The sequence below is a fragment of the Plecotus auritus genome (genome assembly GCF_963455305.1).
Source record: "Plecotus auritus genome assembly, chromosome: 2".
In the NCBI taxonomy this organism is placed as follows: domain Eukaryota; kingdom Metazoa; phylum Chordata; class Mammalia; order Chiroptera; family Vespertilionidae; genus Plecotus; species Plecotus auritus.
The window spans coordinates 69,057,642-69,076,275 of NC_137771.1; the positions used below are offsets into that span (position 1 = coordinate 69,057,642).

Consider the following 18,634-nt stretch of genomic DNA (forward strand, 5'->3'; position numbering starts at 1 on the left):
TATTGTTAGCACATTGACTTTACAAAAAACACAAAAGGAGGTTTTCAGGCAGGAAGCAAGTGACTTCAGATGGTAACACAAATCCATATGGAAAAACAAGGAATACCAGTAAGGGAATTGTGTAATGATAGATTTATTTTCCTTTCTTTTCTTAACTGGTGTAATTATAAAATACAGTATAAATGCAAATTTATTATTACTTTTTCTTCTCTTAACTGGTCTAAAAAACAATTGTATACAACAATTGTATTGCAGGGCCCATGACATACTTAAATGTAATGTATTTAGCAATAGCAGAATACAGATATGATACCTGATAGTGAGGCGAACTCATAGGAATAAAGAGAACCAGAAATTTTAAGTCAGAAAGTTAATATAACAAGCCCTATACCTTTATTCTTTCTCCTTCAGCTTCTTTCAAGCCATAAAATTATATAAGTTAATAACTTTCAAAATATATTGTTGGGGTTGTTACATATATAGATGTAATTTGTAATATATATATAAGAAATAGCACTAAAAGGGGGTAAGAGGGAATAGAATTGCAGGAATAATAGTTCTGTATCTCACTGGAATTAACTTGGCAAAAATTCTAGGTATATTCTTTTTAAAAATTTTTTATTGAATTTATTGCGGTGACATTGGTAAATAAAATTATATAGGTTTCAAGTGTACAGTTCTGTAATGCATTATCTGTATATTGTATTATATGTTTACCACCCAAAGTCAAGTCTCCTGCTGTCACCATTTAGCCCCCTTTATCCTCTTCTACCTTTCCACCCCCCTTTGCCTCTAGTTATCATACTACTATTGTCTATATATATGAGTTTATTTTTAAATTTTTTTTGCTTAATCTCTGTTGCAGAAGACCAAAGTAAACCAAGGACGCTTCAAAGAAGAGGAGGGACACTGTTTAATACACCAGCAGACTCAGGGAACAGCTGTCCAAATCTGAGTGAAGAAACATGTATGGAGCTTTCCTTTATATCTCTCTGTGGTCTTTGTCCCACAAATATGGATTATGCTTTCAGTCCTTTTCGTGGGCCTTGCAAGAAGGCCCCCAGGTGTTAGGGGTCTCCAGGTCATATCTGATGATCTAGCCTGGCACCTGCATTAATAACCCTCCCTCCGGGGCAGTGCACTGTTCATAGTAACAGGTTCTGCAAGACCAGTATCTGGGAAGGAGGTAGTGACTTAATTATAGGTTATCAGGAATGTACACTGAGCTTGCTGGCTTGGATTCAGATCACTAGCCCCAAATATCAGGGTTACATTGGAATTAGCCCTTTTTAGCCTTCTCATCTTCACCTTTTTCACTCAATCTCTCAATCCCCCTCACCTCTGAGGTCCTGGAGAGTATTATGCTAAATGAAATAAGGCACTCAGAGGAAGACAAATACCATATGATTTTACTTATATGTGGAATCTAATGAACAAAATAAACTAACAAACAAAATAGAAACAGTCATAGCTACAGAGAACAGACTAAAGTATATTCTGAGAAATATTTATATGCATGCCCTGGAGCACCACTAAGAAAACAACAGATCTCAATTAATATCCTTTTACCTTAGGACACTGTAAAATAAGAACAAACTAAATCCAAAGCAAGCAAAAGAAAAAAAAAGAGATTTATGTAAATGATATTAATGAAATAGATAATGGGGAAATATACAAAAAAAGCAGTTAAAGCAAAAGCTGGTTCTTTAAAAAGATAAGTAATTTTGACAAACTTTTAGCTAATCTGGCCATGAAGAAAAGACAGGAGACTCAAATTACTAAAATCAGGAATGAAAGAGGGGACATTACTATTGACATCACAGAAATAAAAGAGATTATAGGGCAATACTGTGAACAACCATATGCCAACAAATTAGATTAAAAATGGACAAATTTCTAGAATGACACCAAGTACTGAAACTGTTTCAAGAAGAAATAGCAAGAAGAAGAAGAAGAAGAAGAAGAAGAAGAAGAAGAAGAAGAAGAAGAAGAAGAAAAAGAAGAGATAGCTCATCTGAATAGATTTGTAACAAGAGGTTGAAAACTACCACCAAGAAAAGCTCAGGCCCAAATGGCTTTACTGGTGATTTCTACCAAATACTCATTCCTCACAAACTTATCCAAAAATATAAAATTCCATTAATGTTATTTTACCACATATTTTCTTTCTCTGTCTAAAATATTTGAGAGTTACAGACATAATGCCTCAATAATTCACTATATATTTTTTTAAAAAATTAAGGAAGAGTAATTTTTTAAGGAAATACATCTTTCTGCTTCCAATTACATAGTCCATTTCCTTCTATATTAGCCACCTGCTGATATCTGTGTAGATAGTTGTCTGTTTGGTTGTGTGAAGCACATGTTTGTGATGGACAAGTTGTTTGTCTCACAGAACTTCATGAGCTGTTTTCCTGCTTTGTTTCTGACTCCCAGTCCAAAATTTCCAATGACATTTGATTCTGCTTTATTTCCTACTTGTGCATTCTAGTCACTGATTGTTATCAGTATGTCTTGTTTTGATTTGTGGTCAATTTCTTCTTATCCTATATAATAAAAAAGTAATATGCAAATTAACCATCACTCCACTACACCCACAAGCCATGCCCACCAGCCAATCAGGAGCGAATATGCAAATAAACCCAACCAAGATGGCTACGGCTACAGAGAGCAGGAGGAGGCTTGGGTTTCCCCGGCAATGGAGGAAGCCAAGCTTTCTGCCTGCCCTTGCCGGCCTAGGCCTCCACTCAAGGCTACAAAGTTTCAATGATAGAAGGTACATAAATCCAAACAGAAATGGCAGCAGCCACGGAGCTGGAAAGAGTAGGAGGCTAGGGTTGCCCGTGGTGATGGAGGAAGCCAAGCTTTGGCAGCCCTGGCTGGCCCAGACCTCCACTTAAGGCTACAAAGTTTCAATTATAGAAGATACATAAATCCCAACAGAAATGGCTGCCGCCATGGAGCAAGCAGAAGGCTTGGCTCCACTCCAGGCTACAAAGATTCAATTGTAGAAGATAAATAAACCCCAGATACCAGGGCCTCCGCTTGGGTCGCCAGGGGGCATGGCCGGCCTGCAAACCACCACAGGCCCCTCGCCCAGGCCGCCCCACACCCTAAGGGAACCCCCACCCTGATCCGGGACACCCTTCAGGGCAAACCAGCTGGCCCCCACTTGTGCACCAGGCCTTTATCCTATCTAATAAAAGTAATATGCAGATTGACTATCACTCCAACACACAAGATGACTGCCCACATGTGGTCAAAGATCCTGCCCCCATGTGGACACAAGATGGCCAACAGGAGAGGGCAGTTGGGAGGAACCAGGCCTGCAAGGGAGGGCAGTTGTGGGTGATCAGGCCAGCAGGGGAGGGCAGTTGGGAGGGACCAGGCCTGCAAGGGAGGGAAGTTGGGGGCAATCGAGCCTACAGGGGAGGGCAGATAGGGGTGACCAAGCCAGCAGAGGAGGGAAGTTGGGGGTGACCAGGCCTGCAGGGAAAGGCAGTTGGGAGGGACCCAGGCCTCCAGGGGAGAGCAGTTGGGGGGGACCAGGCCTGCAGGGGAGGGCAGTTAGGGGTGACCAGGCTTCCAGGGAAGGGCAGTTGGGGGGAACCCAGGCCTGCAGGGGAGAGCAGTTGGGGGGGACCAAGCCTGCAGGGGAGGGCAGTTAGGGGAAAACAGGCTGGCAGGGGAGCAGTTAGGCATCAATCAGGCTGGCAGGGGAGTGGTTAGGGGGTGATCAGGCTGGCAGGCAGAAGCAGTTAGGGGCAATTAGGAAGGCAGGCAGGCGAGCAGTTGGGAGCCAGCAATCCTGGATTGTGAGAGGGATGTCTGACTGCCCATTTAAGCCTGATCCCAGGATCGGGCTTAAACGGGCAGTCAGACATCCCTCGAGCGGTCCCAGATTGGAGAGAGTGCAGGCTGGGCTGAGGGACACCCCCCCACCCGTGCACGAATTTCATGCACTGGGCCTCTAGTAACTTCCATAAAAGCATTCGATTTCATTTTATTCATCTCAGTAAAATGAAAGAGGAAGAGAGGGGAAAAAAGAATAGGAAAATTCAGCAATGGTTTACCACTTCCTTCTGCTGTGCAGTGTGTGGGCCCAACCCCATGTGTGCTGGGTCCCTGGTGTTGAAGCAGAGGCACTCCATCTTTCTACCTTAATCTCTATTCTGTAAAAACTGCTCTTTGAGGAGTTTTTAAATTTTAACCCTGCTCTTCTTGGCTTCTGTAAACATGCTTGCTGGCTTGAATAATAGGGAACATAAGCTCAACTATCTCACCTTGCAAGCCACTCCGCCACCATCCCTGGCTACTCCCCTAAACAGGTTCCTCCAGTTATCTGAAAATATACTATGCTCAAGGCTACAGAGTTGTGCTGTGCTCAAGATTACAAGCTGCCTGCAAAATACCTTCATAGAGCTCTTTGTAAAGTCTGCAAAAGGTCCAGAAAACCCATATTTGGGAGACAAAGGGACTGGGGGAGGGAATAAAGGGAAAACTTCCTCCATACTGTTTTGCTCAGACTCGGGAGGTTATTCCTCTGAGACTGCTAGTGTAATAAAGGTTCCAAATTAATTAATTTGGCTTACTAATGCATCTTATGTTCAGCTTGCTGAGTTACAATATAACAGTGTCACAATCACCAAATGCCTAGTAAAAGCAAACACTGCTGTGGTTCTAAACTCTTTATAGGTGACATTAACTAAATTCAATTTATTCTTCAGCACATGTGTATAATGTAGGTTTTATTATTTGCATTTCACACACCAGTAAATACAGTTTAAAGATATTTAATATTTTTGTTTGTTTGTTTGTTTTTGATTTTTTGAGAGAGAGGAACGGAGAGGGAGAGGGAAAGAAACATCGATGTGAGAGCGAAACAGTCTCCTACATGCCCCACACCAGGGATCAAGCACACATCCTGGGCAAATGTCCTGACCTGGAATTGAACCTGCAACTTTTTTGTTTTGTTTTGTTTTGTTAATCCTTACCCGAGGACATTTTTCCGTTGATCTTTTTTAGAGAGAGTGGGAGAGGGAAAGACAGAGAGAAACATAGATGTGAGAGAAACAAAGCAATTGTTTGCCTCCTGCATGCACGCCAACCAGGGCTAGGCCGGGGAGCAGCCTGCAACCAAGGTATGTGCTCTTGACTATAATCAGACCCGGGACCCTTTGGTTTGCAGGCTGACCCTCTATCCACTGAGCCAAATTGACTAGGCTGAACCTGCAACTTTTTAAAAAATATATATTTTTTATTGATTTCAGAGAAGAGAAGAAGGGCAAGGGAGAGATAGAAACATCAATGAGGAGAGAGAATCATTGATTGGCTGCCTCCTGCACACCCTCTCCTGGGGATCAAGCCAGCAACCCAGGCATGTGTCCTTGACTGGAATCAAACCTGGAACCCTTCCGTCTGCAGGCCGATGCTCTATCCACTAAGCCAAAATGGCTAGGGCAGAATCTGCAACTTTTAAAAAAATATATATATTTTATTGATTTTTTACAGATAGGAAGAGAGAGGGATAGAGAGTTAGAAACATCGATGAGAGAGAAACATCGATCAGCTGCCTCCTGCATACCTCCTGCTGGGGATTTGCCCACAACCAAAGTACATGCTCTTGACTGGAATCGAACCTGGGACCCTTCAGTCCGCAGGCCGACGCTCTATCCACTGAGCCAAACCGGTTAGGGCAGAACCTGCAACTTATTGCTGCACAGTACAACACCTGACCAACTGAGTCACAGTGGCTAGGGCTAATGGTTTGTTGATAGCAGTTCATTGAGTCACAAGGCCCTGGTGATTGATTTGGGATTTCCTCAAATGATGAGTCAGTGTGTTAAGAGGAAGGTCAGATTAGGTTCATCCATGGCTCTGTGTTTGCAAATGTGGACTGAAATACTGGTGCTGGGAGTCTCCCTTTATCCTCACTGCCTGTGACAGTCTGATATCCCTTTTATTAATTAAAAGTCTCTGGCTCTTGTTTTTCTCATGAGTGAGGAATATCTTGTGTCCATTAAAGACAAATGGAAAGTATTTGTAATGAACACATATCCTTTGTAAGTGGAAGCAGGAACTAGGACGTAGCTCTTAGTTTCTCAGAAATAGACTAAATGTCAAGACAACAGCTCTTTCCTGTTTAGTACAATGAAGTCTGTGCAGATTTTGTGCCTTTTGTTTTCATGTGAGGCTGTTTGAAAAACATTCTAGGGACTTTTTCTTTTAAATGCTAGTAGAGAAAGGTATATTTCCTCTTTTTCCAGTACTTGGAGTTGTAGTCTTTAGAATACTTGTATTATTCTAAAAGATAGTCACAGATCCAATTAATTTGCATGTTAGTATTATTATATTAAAAATTCATGTGAATTTATGTGCTTAGGGATTTCAAAGGCTGTTCAAACAGACTCTGAATTTCAGGTGTCAGATGTTTTTATACTAAGCTTTTCACATGAAGAACTCCATGCAGGATGTTTTAGGGTACTCAGCAGCAGGAAGTCATTGATTCAACTGGGGTCACTGAGTCTCATATACAATGGAGGCAGGACCACCAAGTTAGAAAAACAATCTCAACATGTGTGTATAGAGAGTGTATGTGCTGTGTGCACAGCACTGTGCTAGGTGCTCAGGGGTGGATGAAGATTAATTACACATAGTCATTGCCTTAAAAATGACTTAATCTGGTGGGTGACACTGACTTGCACCCAAATAATAAAAGCAAGTGAGTGAGTGAGAGAGGGAAGGAGGAGCTCTTGTTATTAAAGTAGCAAGTCTCCCAATCTCAAATGGTAACATTTAAAATTTTATACTTGAGAAATTTATTTTGAGGTCAATGAGAGGAAATAGATAGAATTTTATTTTAAGGGGAAAAAATGGCCTGACAGTTGTTCTTATTCAAAGTTAAATTTATTTCGTAGCCACCTATTCTCTTCTGTTGTCTATTCTAGTAAACTCAGTACAGCACTTTAAATGACTATTATTTTTATTTTGTTTTAATAATAGAGTCCATTATTTTCCAGTGCATTGTTTTGGTTCCCCTTACCAACCAATTCTTCTCAGTAAAAATCAGGGGCACTTCGTGAAGTTCCTCCAAAATTGAGATTATCTACACTAATAAAAGAGAAACATGCAAATTAATCATCACTCTGCTACACCCACAATCCAGGCCCACCAGCCAATCAGGAGCGAGTATGCAAATTAACCCAACCAAGATGGCCGCCAGCCACAGAGCTGGAGCAAGCAGGAGGCTTGGGTTGCCCTGGCAATGGAGGAAGCCAAGCTTCCTGCCCTCCCTGGCCAGCCCTGGCCTCTGCTCAAGACTACAAAGTTTCAATTATAGAAGATAAATAAATCCTAGATACTTGCTTCCAGTGGGCCCTGGCCTCCACTCAAGGAGGCGCTGAAAAGAAAAAAAAGAAAAAGAAAAAAAGGAGGGGCTGGGACCTTGGGTTGCCGGGGGGTGATCAGGTCAGCATGGGATGGCAGGGGCCATTGGGAGTAAGCAGACCAGCAGGGGGGCCAGTTGGGGGTGATTAGGCTGGCGGGGGGGCAGTTGGGGGCAAGCAGGCCGGCAGGCAGAGTGGTTAGGGGCAATCAGGCAGGCAGGCAGGCAGGTGAGTGGCTGGAACCAGCAGTCCCAGATTGTGAGAGGGATGTCTGACAGCCGGTTTAGGCCCGATCCCTGTAAACCAGTAGTAGGACATCCTTCGAGGAGTCCCAGATTGGAGAGAGTGCAGGCAGGGCTGAGGGTCACCTCCCCCTGCTGTGCACAAATTTCGTGCACCAGGCCTCTAGTATAGGATATAAAAAGCAAATATAAAGTGATTTGTAGATACCATTTTTAGCTAATTGCTTTCATTTTGTAGTATGAATTGTTGCTCTACTTATTTAAAACCCTACTTAGGGTTTTATTTGTTTTTTTTTTTTTAATGAACTATATGTTCATTGTTTATCAATAAGTAAACTTCAAAATGCTCAATATTTCACAGTATATAGATACATTACAGTTCAAATACATGATGCAATTTACTAAAATAAATTTTAAATACGTTTTAATGACATAAGGAAATGTTCATACTACATTAAGTTTTAAAAAAGAGGTTTCATGCCCTGGCTGATGTGGCTCAGTTGCTTGAGTGTTGTCCCAGGCACTGAAAGGTCACTGGTTTGATTCCCAGTCAGGGCACATGGTCAGGTTATGGGCTTGATCCCCAGTTGGGGTGGGCGTGCAGGAGGCAGCTGATCAGTGTTTCTCTCTCACATTCATGTTTTTTTCTCTCCCTCCCTCCCTCCCTCCCTCCCTCCCTCCCTCCCTTTCTGTCTCTTAAATCAACAACAACAAAAAATTTTTTTTAAAAAGAGGGTACATTTGAAACCTATATAATATTAACCAATATCACCACAATAAATTCAATAAAATTTTAAAAAGCAAAATAGGGCCCATTTTGCTCAATGATTAGAGCATTGGCCCATGGACCAGAAGGGTCAGGGTTTGATTCCCGGTCAAGGGCATGTATCTGGGTTGCAGGCCTCCCCATCCTGGGTTGGGACCTGTGCAAAAGGCAACTGATCCATGTATCTCTCTCTCACATCAATGTTTCTCTCTCTCACCCCTCCCTTCCATGCTCTCTAAAAACCAATGGGGACCTAGACAGTTTGGCTCATTGGATAGAAGGGTCTCAGCAGACAATTAATTCCACCAGCCCATTAGGTGGATGGACCCCAGGCCTGGAGGGATTAAACTTCTGAAGAAGCCTTCTTAGTCTTTGACAGATGAGGCTTGGGTTTCTGGAAGGAGTTAGAGCTGGTCTGTGTCTGGATTGATCACTTGGGCTCTGGAAAGAGGTTCCAAACTCAGGAATACAAAAATTATGGCCCAAGTGCCAATTTAGGGCGTTATTTGTTTAGCATATTATTGCATTATTATTTCCTTTTTTCTGTTTAATTATAATTAAAAGAAAAATAACAAAATTTACCATCTTAACTATTTTCATGTGTACAGGTTAAAAATACCTACATGTTAGTTTTATTCACATTGTTGTGCAATGGGTCTCTGGAGCTTTTTCACCCTGCAAAACTGAAACGCTGTACCATTAAAGAACTTCTCGTTAATTTTCTTTGCCTGTCTTTGGCAACCACTATTCTAGTTTCTGCTTTCACGAGTTTGACTACCTTAGGTACCTCATGTAAGTGGAATCATAAAGTATTTGTCTTTCTGTAACTAGATTATTTCACTTAAAATAATGTCTTTCTGGTTAATCCATATTGTGGCATGTGACACGATTTTCTTTTTCCTAAGGCCAAGTACAATATTAAAAAAAAAATCTATTCATCCTTTGGTCTGGACAAATGGGTTGCTGCTACCTTTTCACTAATTTTTTTTTTTGTGTGAATAATGCTGCAGTGAACAGGGGTGAGAAAATATTTCTCCAAAATACTGCCTTTACTTCTGTTTAATATTACCCAATAGTAGAATTTCTGGATCATATGTAACTCTGTCAAAGGATATATTAAGAAGCTAGAAAAATTCTAGGGCAGAAAGAAGAGGGAAACTGAGACAAGAAAACAAGCCCTAACCGGTTTGGCTCAGTGGATAGAACATCGGCCTGCAGACTGAAGGGTCCCAGGTTCGATTCCAGTCAAGGGCATGTACCTTGGTTGGGGATGTGCAGGAGGCAGCTTATCGATGTTTCTTTCTCATGGATGTTTGTAACTCTCTATCCCTCTCCCTTCCTCTCTGTAAAAAATCAATAAAATATATTTTTTAAAAAAAAGAAAGTTAAAACAAGACCAAACAGTGTGGGCAACTTGCAGCTGGCCTGCAAATAACAAGTCATTATCTTCCCCATCCAAGGACAGTAGAGCAGATGGTTAAAAACCTCCTTAACCAAAGAATGCAGGAAAGGGGAAGAGAAGTGGGGAGTCTTTCTCATCCACTAAACAAAGAAATCAGCCAGTTCAGGAAGGGAAAGGAAAAAAAGAAAAAAAGGCAATTTTTCTTTTTTTCTTCCTAAGCAGGAAAGCCAGCAGTCTTAGGACTTGACAAGATAAAATTGTCAGGTGCTTTTCATGAATTCTGGGAAGGCCACAACAAAGTACAAGGGGAACTTGAGAATTAATCTGTACCACGATATTCAGAAGAGGAATTTTGAAACCTATAGACACAGGAGGGTATATCACACCTTGGACCCCAGCTCAATTCACTCTTCAGATTAGATGAGATTCCCTCTGTGCTTCATAAGCCAGATGCATAGATTTGCCTGCCTTGCTGCTTTAATAAAGGTGCATGCTTTAATAAACTGGCTTTATCACAATGCAACCACCTGGAGTTTTCTCATTTAAATTCATTTGTAAGAGATGACAAGCATGGAGGTTGGGGACAGCCCTCTCCCTCTGACTCAGGCCTCTTTGGTGTCTGTGAGAGGTATCTGTTATGACTCTTTTTAATTTTTTGATGAGCTATCATGCAGTTTTACATAGCAGCTACACCATTTTTCATTCCTACATACATTTCTCAACAGTTCTGATTACTCCACATCCCTACCAATATTTGTTATTTTTTTACTTTTTGGATAGTGGCCATCCTAATAGGTGTGAGGTGATATTTGATTTGCATTTCTGTAATAATTAATGATATTGAGCATCTTTTCATATGTATATTTTCTTTGGAGAAATACCTGTTCAACTCCTTTTGATAGGGAATTTTTGGACTGGAACCCAGATCCTTTGTCCAATGGAATCAAAGAATGAATCCACAGACAAAAAGTGGTATAGCAAAGGTGGAGATTTATTGAAGAACAAGTACAGACTCCCACATGGGGAGAGAGAATAGTCTTACAGAATGGACTCCCAAGTAGGGAGGGGGAAAAGGTCTCACTGAGTTCCTGTTTTCATGGTTTATAAAGGCTGCAGTTCCTGTGTCCAATATTCCCCTGATTGGTCAATATTCCCCTTTGAATTGGTTACTATAGTGATTCTGTAAGACCCCCAGAGGGAGACCCTTACTCTATCCCACGGATCGACGGCAACCCCAATCAACCGCAGGAGACGTCACTTGATGCAAACAGCAAGAGGCTTTATTCCAGCGCGCTGGGGCCCAACTCGTAACTCACGCAGGAGCCAAGGAGTCGAGCCCCGAGCAGAAAGTCTTACAAGTATATATAGGCAAAAACCATACATCGGGTGGTTACACATGTAAGGGGGAAAAGAGGACAAAGCCGCCAGGAAATTCCAACAGGGCTCGTTAATAACATGTTTAATGACAGGGCCTAAGTTTTCAGTCAACAGTCCCATCCGGTAATCTCATATCCTGCTTTTCTTATCTGTCAGAGCACTATTTGCTCTGTCTGCTCTTAGCTCGGGGCTGTTTCCTGGGACAGGTTTAAGGGTCTTGTTCCCATCACTGGCGGAGGGGGAAGACCTTGGAGAGTTAAGATAAAAACAGACAGCTGTACTCTTTCAGTTAGGGTTTGCCATTGTTGCTTTTTAATCTCAGGAGTTAAGAAGTTCAGGATTTGCCCAGATAAGATAGAGTAAACAAAATTCTTTACCTTTCATTCCCCCATTTGCTTTTTGGTAAGTTCTAATCATGGAACTTCTGTCTTTACATACTCTTCCCTTAATCCATTCATGCGACAGCCTTCCTTTCTCCGTGAAGGAGATGTTTAGAGGATTACACCACCCTTGGCTCTCACAGCTTGCTGCTGTAAGATTGTTCTGTACCTTTACCAGATCCCACGAGGAGGTGGGATGCCAATAAGTATTTCCAGTAGTTTCACAGCCCCATTCTGCACAATAATAATGGTGTATTCCTCCACACCTCCTTGCTTCACTCCTTGACCTCCCATCCTGGGGGCAGACATAGAAAGGAGTGTTCCTAAGCCGCCACCGAGCGTTGGGGTAACTACAGCCTGGGGCTCCCCAGGAGATCTGCCTTGTAGCCTGTGTGTAATCACTGTCTGGTGGCCGGACCCTGGTAGCCTCTTGGGAGGTTATATCAGGGATGTCCCAGCCTTCCATCCCCGCTACTAGGGCGCAGATGTCTGGATTTAGGGACAGCCACCAGGCCCAAAGGGGGTCCTCCTTAGTGGTACTCCATATTATATTTCCAGTCTGGGAGAGGACCTGCCATGTTAGTCGTTGGGGGACATGAGGGTTAGGACTACTTATCAGCGAGAGGTGTGCCAACAGGAGCAGGAACACAGTGAATGCGGAGCTTGAGGTGATTGTCCATTTTTTCCACTTTCCACGCTGGGTCTGGTGGTGGCGCGGGCTTGACATGTGAAGCGTGGATCCAGGCGGCGATGCCATCGACCTTCACTGCAGTCGGTGTTGTGAGCAGCACTATGTATGGTCCTTTCCACCTCGGTTCCAAGTTGGCTGCACGGTGGAGCCGAATGTACACCGAGTCTCCGACCTGGAACTGATGAGGTACTTGCAGGTCTCCTGGCTTGTAGGCCTCGGCCAGCCGATTCCACACCTCCCTCTGCACAGTCTCAAGGGCTTTCATCTGGCGTACAGAGATTGAGAGGAGTAAGATTTTGGGGAAGGGAGGTGCTGGATGGTAATGAGTGGGGGGTGAGTCCCATAAAGAATTTCAAAAGGAGTTAGCTTGAGGGAGCCAGGGGTATTGCATACCCGAAACAAAGCAAAGGGAAGGAGGACTGTCCAGTCTGTTATGCCAGTCTCTAAGGATAATTTAGTCATGACCTCTTTTAAAGTTCTATTCATTCTTTCTACCTGTCCTGAGCTTTGGGGCCTATAAGCACAATGTAATTTCCAATCAAGCCCCAGGATTTTGGCCAGTCCTTGACTTACCTGGGCAACAAACGCAGGGCCGTTGTCTGACCCGATTACCTTGGGCACCCCAAATCTCGGGAAGATGTCTTCTAGTATTTTCTTGGCCACCACCTGAGCAGTCTCCCTCTTGGTAGGGAAGGCTTCAACCCATCCTGAAAATGTATCTATGAATACCAATAAGTATCTGTATCCATACCTGGCTGGCTTTACCTCAGTGAAGTCTACCTCCCAGTAACTCCCAGGGCGGTCTCCTTGGAGCCGCTTGCCCTGAGATAGCTTGCTGGGCTGGGCGTTCACCATCTGGCAAGGCTTGCATTCTTTTACAGTTGTATCTGCGAGCTCCCCTAGTTTCATAATATAATACGGTGAAGACTGGACTATAGTTTTTAAATGTTTTGGGCCCAGATGAGTTAGCTTATGAAGGTGTCTGAGAAAAATGATAGCCTGTTTTTCAGGGAGGATTCTTTTTCCTTCTGTAGTTTCCCGGATCCCCTCTGGAGTCTCCAGGCGAAATCCTAATCTGTCCATTCTCTCAAGGTCTGATTCTGAATATTCAGAGTTCCTGATAGAGGGATATACCGCATCCTCAGGGTGAGACCCCGGTTTTTCCCCCAGACAAAGATAGGATGTTGAGTCCCTGAGCCGCCCGCTTGGCTTCTCTGTCAGCCCTTTGGTTCCCTCTGACAACCCTGGACCCTCTTTTCTGATGTCCAGGACAGTGAATAATGGCCACTTTTTTAGGAAGGTGAACGGCCTCTAACAGGCTTAGAATTTCTTCTTTATTTTTGATTTCCTTCCTTGCCGAGGTTAGTAGCCCCCGCCTCTGGTAAATGGCCCCGTGGACATGGGCAGTAGCAAAGGCATACCTTCTATCAGTGTAGATGTTAATCTTCTTCCCTTTTGCCAATCGCAGAGCCTGAGTCAGAGCTAGTAACTCGGCCTTCTGAGCCGACGTCCCTTCGGGTAGGCTGCTTGCCCAGATAATTTGCTCATCATCCACTACCGCCGCCCCGGCCACCCTTTTACCTTCTATTATGTAGCTGCTTCCATCAGTGAACCAGGTCAGCTGAGCGTCTGGCAAGGGCTGGTCTCGGAGGTCCCTTCAGGTCCCCGTTTCTTCTGCCAGTATCTCTTGACAGGTATGCAGCACACTCTCCTGGGTGGACGTGTCAGGTAGTAGGGTAGCTGGGTTGAGGATGGCAGGCGGCCCGAATTGGATCCTGTCTTCATTCAGTAGGAGACTCTGGTAGTGTGTCAGGCGGGCGTTGGACAGCCACCAATCAGGGGGCTGTCTGATGATGCTCTCCAAGGAGTGGGGGGCAATGACCGTTAGCTTCTGTCCCATAGTTAATTTGTCAGCATCTTTCACTAATACTGCCACTGCCGCCACAGACCTCAGACAGGCAGGCCAACCACTAGCAACGGGATCTAGCTTCTTGGAGAGGTAGGCTACCGGCCTCTTCCATGGCCCTAGAGGCTGGGTCAGCACCCCTCGGGCTACTCCCCTTCTCTCGTCCACAAATAGGACGAAGGGCTTTGCTACGTCCGGCAATGCCAGGGCTGGGGCTGACAGTAATGCCTTCTTGATGTCATCAAAGGCTTGCTGTTGGCCGTTACCCCACTCAAACGGGGCACCTTCTCTAGTCAGAGGATAGAGGGGAGCTGCCAGGGTAGGGAACCCGGGGATCCACAAGCAGCAAAACCCCGCAGTCCCTAAAAATTCTCGCACCTGGCGGGGTGAGCGAGGAACGGGTATCTGAGTCACAGTTTGTTTTCTGGCCTCCGTTAGCCATCTCTGCCCCCCTTTGAGGGCGTACCCCAGGTACGTTACCTCCTTTTGGCAGATCTGGGCCTTCTTGGCGGAGGCCCGATATCCTAAGCAGGCGAGTTCTTCTAGCAGTAGTCCCATGCCTCGTTGGCACTCTTCCTCTGTGGCCCCGGCCAGTAGTAAGTCATTTACATACTGCAGAAGTGTTACCTGGGGATGGCTGGCACGGAAGTGGGCTAAATCTTGGTGAAGAGCTTCATCGAAGAGGGTCGGAGAATTCTTGAATCCCTGGGGTAACCGGGTCCAAGTCAGTTGTCCTGTAGTCCCAGAGTCAGGGTCCCTCCACTCGAATGCAAAGATGTTCTGGCTGGAAGGGTGTAGTTGTAGGCAGAAGAAAGCGTCCTTTAAATCCAAGACAGTATACCAAATATGATCCGGGGGGAGAGAGCTCAACAAGCTGTAAGGGTTAGGTACAGTGGGGTGGATGTCCTCTACCCGCTTGTTCACTTCCCTTAAGTCCTGTACTGGGCGATAGTCTCCTGTGCCAGGCTTCTTAACAGGTAACAGGGGAGTGTTCCATGGCGACTGACACTTCACTAGGATGCCCTGCTGAAGGAGGCGCTGTATATGGGGCCTAATTCCTTCCCGGGCCTCCTTAGTCATGGGGTATTGGCGTACAGCCACAGGAGTTGAAGTGGCCTTAAGCTCTATGACTATGGGCGGCCTTTCTGCAGCTAGTCCTGTTCCAGCTGTCTCGGCCCACGCTCCCGGATACCTGTTCAACCAGTCATTTATGTGACTTTTCTCTGCTCCCTGTTCCTCAAAAAGTCTGTGTTCATCATCTAGGCGTATGGTCAGGGTGGTAGTCATTCTCTTGCTCTGGGTCACCTCCGGGCCATCAGGGGTGAAGGTAATCTGGGCTCCCATTTTGGTTAGGAGATCTCTCCCAAGTAGGGGCGCAGGGCACTCGGGGATGACTAGAAATGAGTGGGTTACCCGTCCCGTTCCTAAGTCTACCGTTCTTCGGGTAGTCCATGAGTACTGCTGGTGCCCTGTGGCTCCTATGACCCACGATTTCTTGTGGGAGACGGGTCCAGACGGTTTGAGTAGGACCGAGTGTTGAGCCCCAGTGTCTACTAGGAACTCAACTGGCTTCCCCTCCACCTTTAGTGTTACCCTAGGCTCGGGGAGGGGTTCCGAGCCCCGTCCCCGCTAGTCTTCTTCTTCCTAGGGCACTCTCTAGCCCAGTGACCTTTTTCTTTGCAGTAGGCACACTGGTCTTTGTCTAATGGGGTGTGGTTGCCCAGGTTACCTGACTTTTTAGCCCTGCCCTGGGTTTGTTCCAGACCTCTCTCACCTACTACTGCGGCCAAAATCCGTGTCAGGTTCTTCTCCTGCCTGCGATCCCTTTTGCTTTCTCTTTCCTTTTCTTTTCTTTGTTCTTTTTCCTCCTCAGTTTCCCTCTTGTGATACACTTTCGCTGCCTACTTAACTAAATTCTGCAGGGTATAGTCTTGTAACCCTTCTATTCTCTGCAACTTTCTTTTAATATCTATTGCTGACTGCCCTATGAAAGCCATGGCCACGGAAGCCCTTTGCCCCTCAGAGGTAGGGTCAAACGGGGTGTAGCGCCTGAAAGCTTCCATTAAGCGTTCAAAGAAATACAGACGGGGGTTCCGTGGCCCCCTGGATAACCTCTCTTACCTTAGCCAAATTAGTGGGGCGTCTCGCTGCCCCACGGAGGCCGGCCACTAGAGTCTGGCGATAGACTGTCAGTCGCTCCCTACCTTCTGCCGCGTTGAAATCCCAGTCAGATCTGGAGAGGGGGAAGGCAGTCTCAATGATGTTGGGGAGCTGGGTGGGTTGTCCATCTGCTCCTGGTACATTCTTCCTTGCCTCTAATAAAATCCTCTCCCTTTCCTCAGTAGTGAAAAGGGTCTGTAGTAGCTGCTGGCAATCATCCCAGGTGGGCTGATGAGAGAACATCAAAGACTCCACCAGCCTGGTTAAGCGCTGGGGGGTCCTCTGAAAAGGGAGGATGATTAGTCTTCCAATTATACAGATCTGCGGAGGAGAAAGGCCAGTACTGGAGGGGCTGAAGAGGAGCCGGTCCACCATCCGTCGCCGCCGGCGGGGGCCCGTAAGCCCTTAGGGGGAGGGCGACGGTGGTGTCGGGAGTCATTCCGCTGCGTCTCCTGGTGCCCTGTGCAGGCCCCTGCAGAGACTCGTTAGGGGGAGCAGAGGGGGCAGCTGCAGGGGCCGGCGGTGCTTCTGGCTCTTCCCGACCCCCTACGGGAACCAGGGCAGGAGGATACGGGGGAGGTGAGTCAAGGAGAAGGAGGTCAGACTGGATTTCTGGATAAATCTTCTTGGGGGGGTCCGAGTGACTGGATTTCTCCCCAGAACTGGGAGATTGGACGGCTAGAACTTGAGCAGCCGGCCGGGGCTTGGGTTTTACAACCCAAGGTCGAACCCAGGGGGGTGGATTTTGCACCAGGTCCTGCCAGACCACAATGTAGGGCTGCTGATCCGGATGGGCTCCAGGTTCTTTCTGAAAAACAATCTCCTTAACAGCAAAAATAACAGATAGGTCAAAGGTTCCTTCTGTTGGCCGTCCTATATTAAAAGCAGGCCATTCTGAGGAGCAGAAGGTCCGCCATGGACCTTTCTTGATCTCAACTGATAGGTCGCGACCTTTTCCCTTAACTTCAGTCCAATGGTCTAAGGTCAGACTAAGAGGGGTTGTCACAGTCTGTCCCATCGTCAGTTTGTACGTCGTCAGAAACACAAATAACAAAAATATTACAGACACGAGGACCCACTTACTCCACCTTGTCCGCCACAAACACGCAACAGAATCAGACGGGCGCGATCCTGACAATCTCTGATCCAACAGCAGAACCCGATCAGCGCCCTTACAGTAGGAGACTACCAGGCATCCCTGGCTCTCCTCCACCCTTGGGGCGTCCCCCAGGGCTGCAACCTGTGGCCCTCCAGGCACGTCTACTGACCACTGTTCGGCCACTCTCACGAGTCGCCGAACGGCTGCAAAACCGAAAGCGCGCACACAGGACCAGACTCACTAGCAAAACACAAGACAAAGACAGACAACCTCGGGGTACCCCTTCTTACCTCCAAGGTCGACTCCGCGGATGAGGGGGGGGTCGTCAGATCCCGGACGAGCCCCCAAAAATGTAAGACCCCCAGAGGGAGACCCTTACTCTATCCCACGGATCGACGGCAACCCCAATCAACCGCAGGAGACGTCACTTGATGCAAACAGCAAGAGGCTTTATTCCAGCGCGCTGGGGCCCAACTCGTAACTCACGCAGGAGCCAAGGAGTCGAGCCCTGAGCAGAAAGTCTTACAAGTATATATAGGCAAAAACCATACATTGGGGGGTTACACATGTAAGGGGGAAAAGAGGACAAAGCCGCCAGGAAATTCCAACAGGGCTCGTTAATAACATGTTTAATGACAGGGCCTAAGTTTTCAGTCAACAGTCCCATCCGGTAATCTCATATCCTGCTTTTCTTATCTGTCAGAGCACTATTTGCTCTGTCTGCTCTTAGCTCGGGGCTGTTTCCTGGGACAGGTTTAAGGGTCTTGTTCCCATCACTGGCGGAGGGGGAAGACCTTGGAGAGTTAAGATAAAAACAGACAGCTGTACTCTTTCAGTTAGGGTTTGCCATTGTTGCTTTTTAATCTCAGGAGTTAAGAAGTTCAGGATTTGCCCAGATAAGATAGAGTAAACAAAATTCTTTACCTTTCAATTCCTGAGGCCCTTCTCCCTCCTAGTCCTTCTATTCCTCTGGGCTTTCTTCTTTTCCATCTGAGTGAAGAGCTTCTTTCTCTTTATTTCATAAATATAGACTTTTCTTGGCTACTTCCAGTTCCCTTGTCTTATGGAAATATACCTGTTGCTGCTTCCTTGTCTTATTTTTTTTTTAATTTTTTATTGGTTTTTTATAGAGAGGAAGGTAGAGAGATAGAGAGTTAGAAACATTGATGGGAGAGAAACATCGATCAGCTGCCTCCTGCACACCTCCTACTGGGGATGTGCCCGCA

The 18,634-nt window shown here is 45.7% G+C and overlaps 1 protein-coding gene across 1 annotated transcript in view; it reads left to right on the forward strand.

Annotated features, from left to right (window-relative positions):
* The window catches only part of LOC308242857 (guanylate-binding protein 6-like), a 187,536-nt gene that overhangs the window by 71,611 nt on the left and 97,291 nt on the right, over positions 1 to 18,634 (forward strand). The gene's annotated exons all lie outside the window — the stretch shown is intronic.